This window comes from Homarus americanus, unplaced genomic scaffold (assembly GCF_018991925.1).
Source record: "Homarus americanus isolate GMGI-L3 unplaced genomic scaffold, GMGI_Hamer_2.0 scaffold30997, whole genome shotgun sequence".
NCBI lineage: Eukaryota > Metazoa > Arthropoda > Malacostraca > Decapoda > Nephropidae > Homarus > Homarus americanus.
In genome coordinates, this window is record NW_024718633.1 from 22501 (window position 1) to 37022 (window position 14522).

Genomic DNA, 14522 nt, shown 5'->3' on the forward strand with positions numbered 1-14522 from the left:
GTGAGACGGGTGTTGTTGAAGGAGGGAGGAAGGAGGGGTGAGAGAGAGTGTTATTGAAGGAGGAGGAGGGGAGGGGTGAGGGTGTTATTGAAGGAGGGAGTGGGTGAGGGGTGTTAAGGAGGAAGGAGTGAGAGAGGGGTGTTATTGAAGGAGGGGAGGAGGAAGGAGTGGGTGAGGCGGTGTTGTGAAGGAGGGAAGGAGGAAGGAGTGGGTGAGGCAGGTGTTATTGAAGGAGGAAGGAGGGAAGAGGTGGGTGAGGACGGTGTTATTGAGGAGGAGGGGTGGACGGGTGTTATTGAAGGAGGAAGGAGGAAGGTGGGTGAGAGAGGGTGTTATTGAAGGAGGAAGGAGGGAAGGAGGGAAGGAGGGGAAGGAAGGAAGGAAGGAAGGAAGGAAGGAAGGGGAAGGAAGGAGGGAGGGAGGGAAGGGAAGGAGGAGGGTAGGAGGGAGGGGGAAGGAGGGAGGGGGGAGGGAGGGAAGGAGGGAGGAAGGAGGGGTGAGAGGGGTGTTATTGATGGAGGGAAGGAGGGAAGGAGGGAAGGAGGGAGGGAAGGAAGGAAGGAGGGAAGGATAACAACCAATCAATCTGTCTCATTATAACACCATTAAACACCATCATTCTACCACCACTACCACCAATACTCACCATCAGAGTCGCTGTAGCAGTTCTGGGCGGCTCACATTCACCACCGCCACACCAGGACCTCGTGGGCGTGGGCGGTCTCTCTGTCTAGCCCGCCCACGAGTCGAACTGCCCCAGATGAGTCCACCGTAAATAGCCCACCTGGATCACTAATTGGCGCCACTGTGTACCTGATACGGCTCTCTCCTCCCTGAGTGGGTTAGAGTGGGTTAGAGTGGGTTTGAGTGGGTTAGAGTGGGTTAGAGTGGTTGAGTGGGTTTGAGTGGGTTAGAGTGGGTTTGAGTGGGTTTGAGTGGGTTAGAGTGGGTTAGAGTGGGTTAGAGTGGGTTTGGTTTTATTTTACTGATTTATTTGTGTTACGTTCTCTCTCTCTCTCTCTCTCTCTCTCTCTCTCTCTCTCCTCTCCACTCCACTCATCCCATCCTCCCCCACCATCCCCCCCCTTCCCCACCAATCACCCCTCCCCCCCACCCACTCACCCCACATCAATATCCTCAGCGTAAACGACACCAGGTGGGAGCTAGGGGCGTGTCTTCAGCCAGGGTCAAGTGGGCGTGGCTATGGGTGAAAGTGGGCGTGTTATCATTGGCATCCAGCAGCTGTAGGTTGACCCAAGTGCCATCCACGTGGTAAGGGTCGTTCCACCCGTCTTCCCCTGTTAGAGGGTGGTTAAGGGTGGTTAGGGGTGGTTCAGGGTGGTTAGGGGTGGTTAAGAGTTGGTTAGGGGTGGTTAAGGGTGGTTAGGGGTGGTTAAGGGTGGTTAGGGTGGTTAGGGATTGGTTAAGGGTGGTTAGGGGTGGTTCAGGGTGGTTAGGGGTGGTTAGGGTGGTTCAGGGTGGTTAGGGGTGGTTAGAGATGGTTAGGGTGGTTAGGGGTGGTTAAAAGGGTGGTTAGGGGTGGTTAAGGGGTGGTTAAGTGGTTAGGGGTGGTTAGGAATTGGTTAAGGGAGGTTAGGGTGGTTAAGGATTGGTTAAGGGTGGTTAGGGGGTGGTTAGGGGTGGTTAAGGAGGTTAGGGGTGGTTAAGGGTGGTTAAGAATTGGTTAGGGGTGGTTAAGGTGGTTTAGGGGTGGTTAAGGGTGGTTAAGAGGTGGTTAGGGGTGGTTAAGGGTGGTTAGGGGTGGTTAGGGGTGGTTAGGGAGGTTAGGGGTGGTTAAGGGTGGTTAGGGTGGTTAGGGTGGTTATGGTTAAGGGTGGTTAGGGGTGGTTAGGGGTGGTTAAGGGAGGTTAGGGGTGGTTAAGGGTGGTTAACGGAAGAAGGCCCAAATCTAATAGAACTAACAAACAACAACAAACAAACAAACAACACCTTAAAGCCACAATAATTTACTTGTATTTATGAGGTTAAATTCGTCCTGTTTTTATCAGAGTTTTAAATCAATTAATCTGGGTAATGATAATAAGTCAGGTGTGTGTGTATACAGGTGTGTGTGTGTGTGTACAGGTGTGTGTGTGTATGTGTGTGTGTATGTGTATGTATGTGTGTGTGATTTAGCTTGTATGTACGTATGTGTGTGTATGTATGGACCACCACTATCACCTTTCAATTCAGGTTAATCAGGTATAATTAAATCACCTGTAAATGAGTTACCTGGTGAAGGGAGCCAATTTAATCGCCAATTTAAGAATCACTAAAAAAAATTTCGCTTTATCGCTAACTTTAGAATCGCTAAAAAATATTCACTTTTTCGCTAACTTAAAAAACGCTAAAAATTATTCGCCTTTTCGCTAACTTAAAAATTGCTAAAAATTAATCGCCTTTTCGCTAACTTTAGAATGGCTAAAAAAATTTCACCTTTTCGCTAACTTTATAATCGCTAAAAATTGACACATATGGGAGCTGGGAGGGTGTGTGACACTTGACTTGATATGACTGACACATGACGGAAAGGTACCACATATAACACAACCTTTATGACAGAAGGTACACATATGACACAACACATGACCAGAGAGAATTACACATATGACACAGCACATGACAAGAAAGTACACATATGACCTGGCACATTACTAACAGAAAGGTACACATATGACCTGGCACGACAGAAGATTTTGCCACATATGACCCACAGCACATAACAGAGGAATTACACATATGACACAGCACATGACAGAAGATACACATATGACACAACACATGACCAGAAGGTACACATATGACACAGCACATGACCAGAGAGAGAGGAATTACACATATGACTGACACATGACAGAAGGTGCACATATGTTACAGCACATGACAGAATTACACATATGACCTGTACATGACAAGAAGGTACACATATAACACAGCACATGACCAGAAGGTACTATATGACACAGCCACACTGACAGAAGGTACCACCACTGACACAACCTTTTATGACAGAAGGAATTACCCCACCTTATAACCTGACACATGACAGAAGGTACACATATGACACAACACATGACAGAGAATTACTTACATATGGCTTCAACCCCTGTAATAGAAGGTGCCACATATAACACAGCACATGACAGAAGGTACACATATATTACAACACACTGACAGAAGGTACACATATGACACAGCACATGACAGAGGTACACATATGACCTGGCTATGACAGAAGGTACACATATAACCCCACAGCACATGACAGAAGGTACACATATGACAGCACATGACAGAAGGTACCCATATAACACAGCATGACAGAAGGTGCACATATGACTGGCACATGACAGAAGGTGCACATATGACAGCACATGACAGAAGGTACACATATGACCAACTGTGACAGAAGGTGCCACATATGAGCCACATGCATGACAGAAGATACACATATAACATACATGACAGAAGAATTACACATATGACCTGGCATGACAGAAGGTACACATATGACACAACATACATGACAGAAGGTACCCACATATGACACAGCACATGACAGAAGGTACACATGCTAGCACAACACATAGCAAACAAGAGGTATATAACTTCTACAACACATGACAGAAGGTACACATATGACAGCACATGACAGAGGGCACATATAACACAACCTTTGCCCAAATAAGAAGGTGCACATACTATTTTGGCACATGACAGAGGAAAGGTACACATATGACTGTACATGACAGAGAACACATATGACACAGCACATGACTGGAAAGGAATTACACATATAACACAGCACATGACAGAAGGTACACATGTGACAGCACATGACAGAAGGTACACATATGACAGCACATGACAGAAGGGTACACATATGACACAACACATGACAGAAGATACACATATAACACAGCACATGACAGAAGGTACACATATGACACAGCAGCACATGACAGAAGGTACACATATGACACAGCACATGACAGAAAGATGCACATATAACACAGCACATGACAGAAAGGTACACATATGACACAGCACATGACAGAAGAGGTGCACATATGACTGTACATGACAGAAGGTACACATATGACAGCACATGACAGAAGATTACACATATGACACAGCACATGACCAGAAGATGCCGCCTTAACCTGGCCACACGTGGAAAGGTACACATATAACTTCAGCATGACTGGGGAAGGTACACATATGACCTGACACATGACAGAAGGTGCACGCATGACTGACACATGACAGAAAGTACACATATAACACAGCACATGACAGAAGATACACATATGACTGACACACATGACAGAGGTGCACATATGACCCACAGCACATGACCAGAAGGTGCACATATAACCTGACACATGACAGAAGGTACACATATGACACAGCACATGACAGAAGGTACATATAACACAGCATACATGACAGAAGGTACATATGACACAGCACATGACAGAAGATGCACATATGACACAGCACATGACCAGAGGTACACACATATGACTGGCACATGACAGAAGGTGCACATATGACACAGCACATGACCAGAAGGTGCACATATGGCCTGGCCACATGACAGAAGAGATGCCACATATGACACAGCACATGACAGTACACATATGACCCTGGCCCATGACCAGAAGATTGCACATATGTACAGCACATGACAGAGGTACACATATGACCCTACAACACATGACAGAAGGTACATATGACCAACACATAGACTGAAAGGTACACATATGGGCTGACACATGACGGATGGTACACATATGACACAACGCACATGACAGAGGTACATATGACCCCACAACTGCATGACCAGAGGTGCCCTGCAGACACAACCCATGACCAGAAGGTGCACTCCTTGACCCTGGCCCATGACAAGGAGAGTGCCACATATAACACCAGCACATGACAGAAAGGTGCCAGGCACAGCACACTTGACAGAAGGTGCCACATATGACACAGCACATGACAGAAGGTACACATATGACCACAGCCACATGACAGAAGATACACATATGACCCAGCACATGACAGAAGGTACATATGACACAACACATGACGGATGGTACCCCACATATGACCCTTTGCATGACAGAAGGTACACATATGACCCACACATAACAGAGATTTCCACATATGACACAGCACATGATGAAGGTCTATGACTGGCTGTGACAGAGGTACACCTATAGGCCAGCACATGACCAGAATACACATATGACCTGGCATGACAGAAGGTGCACATATGTTACAACACATGACAGAAGGTGCACATATGACCTGGCACACATGAATAGAGGTTCACATATGACCTGGCCTGACAGAAGGTACACATATGACACAGCATAGGCCAAAATTTTATATGACCTGACTACATGACAGAAGGTGTCATATGACTGTACATAACAGAGGTACATATGGGCTGTACATGACAGAAGATTACACATATGACTGACAACACATGACAGAGGTACACATGTTACAACACATGACAGAAGGTGCACATATAACACAGCACGCATGACCAGAAGGGTACACCTTGACTGTACATGACAGAGAAGGTACACATGTGACACAGCACATGACCAGAAGGTACACATATGAGCCACAACACATGACAGAAGGTACACATATAACACAGCACATGACAGAGAAGATACACATATAACCCCACATGTGACAGACGGTACACATATGACACAGCAGCACATGACCAGAAGGTACACATATAACACAGCCTTTTATGACAGAGAATTACCCCTTCTCAACACAGCACATGACAGAAGGTGCACATATGACTGGCAGCACATGACCAGAAAGGTACACACATATAAACTTCAGCACATGACAGAAGGTACACACACATATAGGCCACAGCACATATGACAAGAAGAAGATACACGCCACCGACCCCAGCACATGACAGAAGATACACATATGACACAGCACACGACCAGAGAGTACACATATAACTATGTGTGACAAGAAAATTACACATATGACTGGCACATGACAAGTGCACATATAACATACCATGACAGAAGGTACACACATATGACCCCACAACACATGACAGAAGATACCCACATATAACACAGCACATGACAAGGAAGGTACACACATGACACAGCACATGACAGAAGGTGCACATATAACACAGCACATGACAAGAAGGTACACATATGACCCCTGACATGACAGAAGATACATATGAGCACAGCAGCACATGACAGAAGGTACACACATGTGACACAGCACATGACAGAAGGTGCATATAACCGTGAGTACATGACAGAAGGTACACACTGCCACAGCACACTTGACAGAAGGTACACATATAACCTGGCACATGACAGAGAAGGTGCACATATGACTGACACATGACAGAAGGTACACATATGACCCACAACTTTTATGACAGAAGGTACCTATGACTGACATTTAATGAAGATACACATATAACACAACACATGACAGAAGGTACACATATAACCCCAGCACATGACAGAAGGTACACATATAACACAGCACACAGGCAGAGAAGGTACACATATATACACAGCTACATGACAGAAAGAATTTTATATGACCTGACACATGACAGAAGATACACATATAACACCATGACAGAAGGTACACATATAACACAGCACATGACCAGAAGGTGCACATATAACACAGCACATGACAGAAAATTACACATATAACACAACACATGACCAGAAGGGTACACACTTATGACACAACACATGATAAGATTATTTATGACACAGCATGATAGAGGTACACTTTATTTTGTATGTTAGAAGGTACACATGACACAGCACATGACAGAGGTACACATATGACACAGCACATGACAGAAAGGTACACATATGACACAACACATGACAGATGGTGCACATATGACACAACACATGACAGATGGGTACACTATGACCTGGCACATGACAGAAGGTACACATATGACACAACACATGACAGAAAAGGCCACATATGACACAACACATGACAGAAGATACACATATAACACAGCACATGACAGAAGGTACACATATGACACAGCACATGACAGAAATTTTATATGACACAGCACATGACAGAAGGTGCACATATGACACAGCACATGACAGAGAAGGTGCCCACATATGACACAACACATGACAGAAGGTGCCACATATATGACACAGCACATGACCAGAAGGTACACATATAACACAGCACATGACAGAAGGTGCACATATAACCTGGCACATGACAGAAAGATTGCATACTGAGCACTGACAGAGAGAATTACACATGTATTTACAACTTTGACAAGAAGACTGTATATTTACAACACATGACAGAAGGTACCCACATATGACACAACACATGACAGAAGGTACACATATAACCACAACACATGACAGAAGAATTTTATATGACTGTACATGACAGAAGGTACACACATATGACACAACACATGAGCAGAAAATTTACACATATAACAGCACATGACAGAAGGTACACATATGACCCCACACAGCACATGACTAGAGAGGTACACATGGCCTGACACATGACAGAGGCACACATATGACACAGCCTTTTTATGACAGAAGGTACACATATATTTTGGCTTACATGACAGAAGGTACACATATAACTTACCAGCACATGACAGAGGAATTACACATATGATGACACAGCACATGACAGAAGGGTACACATGACTGGCATGACCAGAAGAATTTATATAACACAGCACATGACAGAGGTACACATATGACCCTGACACACTTATTAGAAGGAGTACACATATGACCTGACACATGACAGAAGGTACACATATGACACAGCACATGACAGAAGGTGCCACATATGACACAACACATGACAGAAGGTACACATATAACACAGCACATGACAGAGGGTACACATATGACCCTTTGACAGAGAATGCACACTGGCTAGCACATGACAGAAGATTACACATGGCCACAACTGCATGGAAGGTGCCCACATATAAGCCTGGCCACACTTAATAAGAGGGTACACATATGACCCCTGACACATAGGCAGAAGGTACACACATATAACACAGCACATGACAGAGGTACACATGACTGACACATGACCGGAAATTTTTACATATACAGCACACACTGACAGAGGTGCACATGACTGGCACACTTTGTTCAGAGGAGTACACATATGACCCCAGCACATGACAGAAGGTACACACATATGACCCACAACACATGACAAGGGTTTACATATGACACAACACATGACAGAAAGGTACACATATGACACAACACATGACAGAAAGATACACATATGACCTGGCACATGACAGAAAGTACCACATATGACCTGGCCCCATGGGCAGAAGGCACATATGACTGTACACAGCACATGACAGATGGTACACATATGACACAGCACATGACAGAAGGTACACATATGACATAGCACATGACAGAAGGTACACATATGACACAGCACATGACAGAAGGTACACATATGACACAGCACATGACAGGAGGTACACATATGGCACAGCACATGACAGAAGGTACACATATACACACAGCATATGACACAACATATGACCCCTCCACATGACACAGAGCACATATGACACACAACACATATGACACAACACATGACACACAGCACATATGACACACACACATGACACATATGACACAGGGATTCTCAACCTACCATATCAGAGACTTGGACTCTGAATCTGAACCCTCTCTTGTGGGTCAGGTTTTCATAATCAAGTGGCACTCTGGCACTGAGGTCTCCTCGAGTGCCATTCTCATGTGACCACCGAACATGTGCCACCCTCGTCCCTGCCTGGCACTACCTGTGGGGGGGAGAGGTTGGTGTTAGTATGTGGCACTCATGATGATATTACTGCCAAAACACAACCAAAAACCAAGGGAAAAACCAAGGAAAAACCAACCAAATAATCAACCAAAACCAGCCAAACCAACCAAACCTGACCAAACCAACCACACAACCAAACACCAACCAAACACAACCAAAACCAACAACCAGGAAAAAAACCAACCAAATAATCAACCAAAAACCAACCAAAACCAACCAAAGCACAGCCAAAACCAACCACACAACCAAACATCAACGAGCCAGACCAAAACCACGAAGACCAGGGAAAACCGACCAGATGATCAGGAGCAGACCAAAACAAGCCGAAAAAACCAGGAACCTGACCAGGCACAATGGCCCGAAAAAAACCAAAAGGCACAAAAACCGAGCCAAAACCACGAGACCTCACCAAAATCGACCAAAACCACAAAACACAACCAAACACAACCAAGGCCCAACCAAACACCAAGCCAAGACCAACAGAACCAACAGCATTTGAACCAACCAAGCGCAATACAGGCCTAAACAGCCTGACCAAAACCAACCAAACCAACCAGAGCCTGACCAAGAGCCTGACAGGGCTAAACAGCAGCCAACAACCAAACGACAAAAACGACCAGAGCCAGATAAGAGCCTGACCAGATACTTGACCTAGGCTAAGACCAACCACACAACCAGAGCACAATAAACCGACAAGAACACAAACAAACCGACGAAAACCAACCTGAAACCCAACCAAACACGACAAAACGCAACCCAAAACCAAACACAACCAAGATCCAGCCAAAACCAACCAAACCAGACAAAAACCAACCAAAAACCAACCAAAAACCAACCAAAAACAAACCAAACACAAAAAACCAACCGAAAACCAACCTAAAGCAGCAACCAAAAACAACCAAAACCAACCAAAACCAACCAAACACCCAAAAACCAACCAAAACCACAAACCAAATCAAAAGCACAATGACAAACCTGACCAAAAAACCAACCAAACACCCAAAAAACCAACACCGACAAGCACAACTGAACCAACCACAAAAACACAGCAAAACAACCGACACAACCAAACACAACCAAAAACCAACCAAACCTGACCCAAACCGAAAACACAACCAAAACCGGCAAAACCAACCAAACCTGACAAGGCAACTAGGCCTGTTAGAGACAGGACAAAACCAGCAAGACCGATGGGCATTGAGATGATGAGAATGATGAATGAGGTGAGTTATTGGGACCATTGAAGACCTTTAGGGATGATGGAGGACTTGGTAATGCCTGGACCGATGAAGACCGTAGACTGGGATGTTAGGATTCAGATGGAGAGCAGGGTGAAGTGGGCAGTAGGACTGATGGGCTGATGAGATGGGTGGTTGCATTTGGGAGAGATGATGGGGTCCTTTGAAGATGATGGAATGATGAGACCAGTAGAGATATTGGGCCTTTAGGGGATATTGGGCCTGATGAGAGATGGGCGAAGGGTGGAATGAGATAGATGGGCATGTTAGAGATGAAGTAGGGCCTGTTCCAAGATGAATGAGATGACCAGGGCCTGAGATATGATGGGGATGGGCCTGATGAGATGTGATGGGTGGGGATGAGACCAGTGGGGCCTGTGAGAATAGGTGAAGATACGATGAGGATCGATGAGGCCTTGGGACCAGTAGGATGATGAGGCCTTGATGGGATGGAATGAGGGATAGAATTGGGGATGATGAGGCCTTGGGGATGATGAGATGGGCCAGTGGGGCCTGATGGGGATAGAATTGAGGGTGCTGATGGGGCCTGATGATGGGATGATGGGGTGGGGCCAGGGGCCGATGGGTGGAGTGGGGATGGGGGTGGATGGGGTTGGACTGGGGATGGATAGGATGGGGATGGATGGACTGGTGATGGGGCCTGGGGCCTGGGGAAAAACCAACCAAACACAACCAAAACCAACCAAAACCAACAAACACAATCAAACAAAACCAACCAAAAACCAACCAAACACAACCCAAACACCAAAAACCAGCAAAAATCAACCAACCAGCAAACACAACCAAAAAACAAAACCAACCCAAAAACCAACCAAACACAGCCAAAAACAACCAAACTTACCTTAAATGTGAAATTATTCCGGACATCGTAATCCAGTACAGTGAGTGTGGCTAAGGTGTGGTCAGGGGTCAGACTCTCAGCCACCTCTAACGACCATACCCTCTGTGTGAACTTTGGTGACACGTCGTTCAGATCTGACACCTCAACAAGTACCGTTCCTGTACCTGTAATAGGGGGTGAGTTGTGTGTGTGTGTGTGTGTGTGTGTGTGTGTGTGTGTGTGTGTGTGTGTGTGTGTGTGTGTGGTGTATCAAATTATATTGTGATCCAAATCTCCTCTCTCTCTCTCTCTCTCTCTCTCTCTCGATCTAGACAACAGAGAGCCGTAGTTATGACCCCGTTCTGACTATCACCCACTAAAAAACACACTATCTCACTTTCTCTCTCACTTTCTCTCTCTCACTTTCTTCTCACCTTTTTAACCCTCCACCATCTGTCGCCACCACCTGAATAGGCGTAGCGTTGCGTTTTTCACGATCTAGACAACAGTAGAGAGCCGTAGAAGAGGACCCCGTTCTGACTATCACCCACTAAAACACACTATCTCACTCTCTCTCACTTTCTCTCTCACTTTCCTCACCTTTTAACCCTCCACCATCTGTCGCCACCACCTGAATAGCGTAGCGTTGCGTTTTTCACTGATCTAGACAACAGAGACGTAGTTATGACCCTGTTCTGACTATCACCCACTAAAAACACACTACATCTCACTTTCTCTCTCTCACTTTCTCTCACTCTCTCTCACCTTTTTTAACCCTCCACCATCTGTTGCCACCACCTGAATAGCTGTGAAGGCTATGTTTCTCTCGATCTAGACAACAGAGAGTCAGAAGTTATGACCCCCCTGTTCTGACTATCACCCACTAAAACACACTATCTCAATTTTTTTCTCTCACTTTCTCTCAATTTCTCTCACCTTTTAACCTCCACCATCCATGCCACTGCCTGAATAGCGAAGGTTAAGTGTTTTCCTCGATCTAGACAACAGAGAGTCAGAGAGTTATGACCCTTCTGCTCTGACTATCACCCACTAAAATACTATCTCACTTTCTCTCACTTCTCTCACTTTCTCACCTTTAACCCTCCACCATCTGTCGCCACCACCTGAATAGCGTAGCGTTGCGTTTTCTCACGATCTAGACAACAGAGAGCCGTAGTTATGACCCCTGTTCTGATCATCACCCGCCAAAACACACTATCTCTACCTCTTTCTCTCACTTTCTCTCACCTCTCTCACCTTTTAACCCTCCACCATCTGTCGCCACCACCTGAATAGCGTAGCGTTGCGTTTTCACGATCTAGGCAACAGAGAGCCGTAGTTATGACCCCGTTCTGACTATCACCCACTAAAAACACACTATCTCACTTTTTTTCTCACTTTCTCTCTCTCTCTCTTACCTTTTAACCTCCACCATCTGTTGCCACCACCTGAATAGCGTAGGTTGCGTTTTCTCGATCTAGACAACAGAGAGCCGTAGTTATGACCCCTGTTCTGACTATCACCCACTAAAAACACACTATCTCACTCTTTCTCTCACTTTCTCTCTCACCTTTTAACCCTCCACCATCTGTCGCCACCACCTGAATAGCGTAGCGTTGCGTTTTCTCGATCTAGGCAACAGAGAGCCGTAGTTATGACCCCGTTCTGACTATCACCCACTAAAAACACACTATCTCACTCTCTCTACTTTCTTCACTCTCTTCTCACCTTTTAACCCTCCACCATCTGTCGCCACCACCTGAATAGCGTAGCGTTGCGTTTTTCTCACGATCTAGACCAACAGAGAGTCAGAGTTATGACCCTGTCTCTGACTATCACCTCCACTAAAACACACTATCTCGTACTTTTCTCTCAATTTTCTCACTTTCCTCACCTTTTTAACCCTCCACCATCTGTTACTAATTTTGAATAGCGTAGCGTTGGTGTTTTCCTCGATCTAGACAATAGAGAGAGCTGGTAGTTATGACCCCGTTCTGGACTATCACCCACTAAACATACACCATCTCATCTCTCTCTCACTTTCTCTCACTTTCTCTCACTCTCACCTTTAACTCCCCACCATCTGTTGCCACCACCTGAATAGCTGGAAGTTGCGTTTTCTCACGATCTACGCAACAGAGGAGCTGTAGTTGGCGACCCTGTCTCTGGACTCATCACCCACTAAAAACATGACTATCTCAGTTTCCTTTTCTTTCTTTCTCTACTTCCTCTCTACTCTTCTTTACCTTTAACCTCCACCATCTGTCGCCACCACCTGAACAGTGTTTTCTTTCCTCGATTTACAACAGAGAGCCAGGAGGTTACAGGACCCTGTTTGGGACCATCACCCACCAAACACACACCATCTCACTTTCTCTCTCCTTGTTTCTTTCTTACCTCTTTCTCTCACTCCTCTCCCTCACCTTGAACCCTCCACCATCTGCTGCCACCACCTTCACGATCTACAGAGCCATAATCTGTTCTGATCTATCACTGAGCCAAAAACACACACTATCTCACTCTTCTCTCACTTTCTCACTTTCCTCACCTTTTAAATCCCTCTCCCACCATCTGTCGCTACCACCTGAATAGCCAGAGCGCTATGTTTTTCTTTCCGATCTAGGTAAATATGTTTCCAGAGTTATGACCCCGTCTCCTGACCATCACCCAATTAAAAACACACACTATCTCACTTTCTCCCACTTTCTCTCTCACTTTCTCTCACCTCCTCACCTTAACCTCCACCATCTGTCGCCACCACCTGAATAGCGTAGGTGCGTTTTCTCTCGATCTAGACAACAGAGAGCCGTAGTTATGACCCCTGTTCTGACTATCACCCACTAAACACACACTATCTCACTTTTTCTCTCACTTTCACTTTCTCTCACTCTCTCACCTTTTAACCCTCCACCATCTGTTGCCACCACCTGAATAGCGTAGTTGCGGTTTTCTCACGATCTACGCAACAGAGAGCCAGAGTTATGACCCCTGTTCTGACTATCACCCACTAAAAACACACACTATCTCACTTTCTCTCACTTTCTCACTCTTTCTCACCTTTTAACCTCCTCCACCATCTGTCGCCACCACCTGAATGAGGTGCATGTTTTCTCTCGATCTAGGCAACAGAGAGCCAGAGTTATGACCCCGTTCTGACTATCACCCACTAAAACACACCTATCTCACTTTCTCTCTCACTTTCTCTCACTTTCTCTCACCTTTCACCTTTAACCCTCCACCATCTGTCGCCACCACCTGAATAGGTAGTTACGTTTTTCTCTCACAGATCAAGCAACAAGAGAGTCGTAGTTATGACCCTCTGTTCTGACTATCACCCACTAAAAACACACATCATTCTACCTTTTCTCTCTCTCACTTTCTTCTCTCACTTTCACTCTCTCCCTTTAACCTCCACACTGTCGCCACCACCTGAATAGCGTAGTTGCGTTTTCTCACGATCTAGACAAAAGAGAGCCGTATTATGACTGTTCTGACTATCACCCACTAAAAAACACACTATCTCACTT

The 14522-nt window shown here is 45.5% G+C and overlaps 1 long non-coding RNA gene across 1 annotated transcript; it reads right to left on the reverse strand.

The window, feature by feature from the left end:
- Positions 1-8841: 8841 nt before the first annotated feature.
- Positions 8842-12485, reverse strand: LOC121859798. The gene is made up of 3 exons (XR_006087726.1): positions 12253-12485; positions 11017-11180; positions 8842-8893 (listed from the first exon to the last, which is right to left on the reverse strand). It is a non-coding gene; the product is annotated as an uncharacterized LOC121859798 (long non-coding RNA).
- Positions 12486-14522: the final 2037 nt, after the last annotated feature.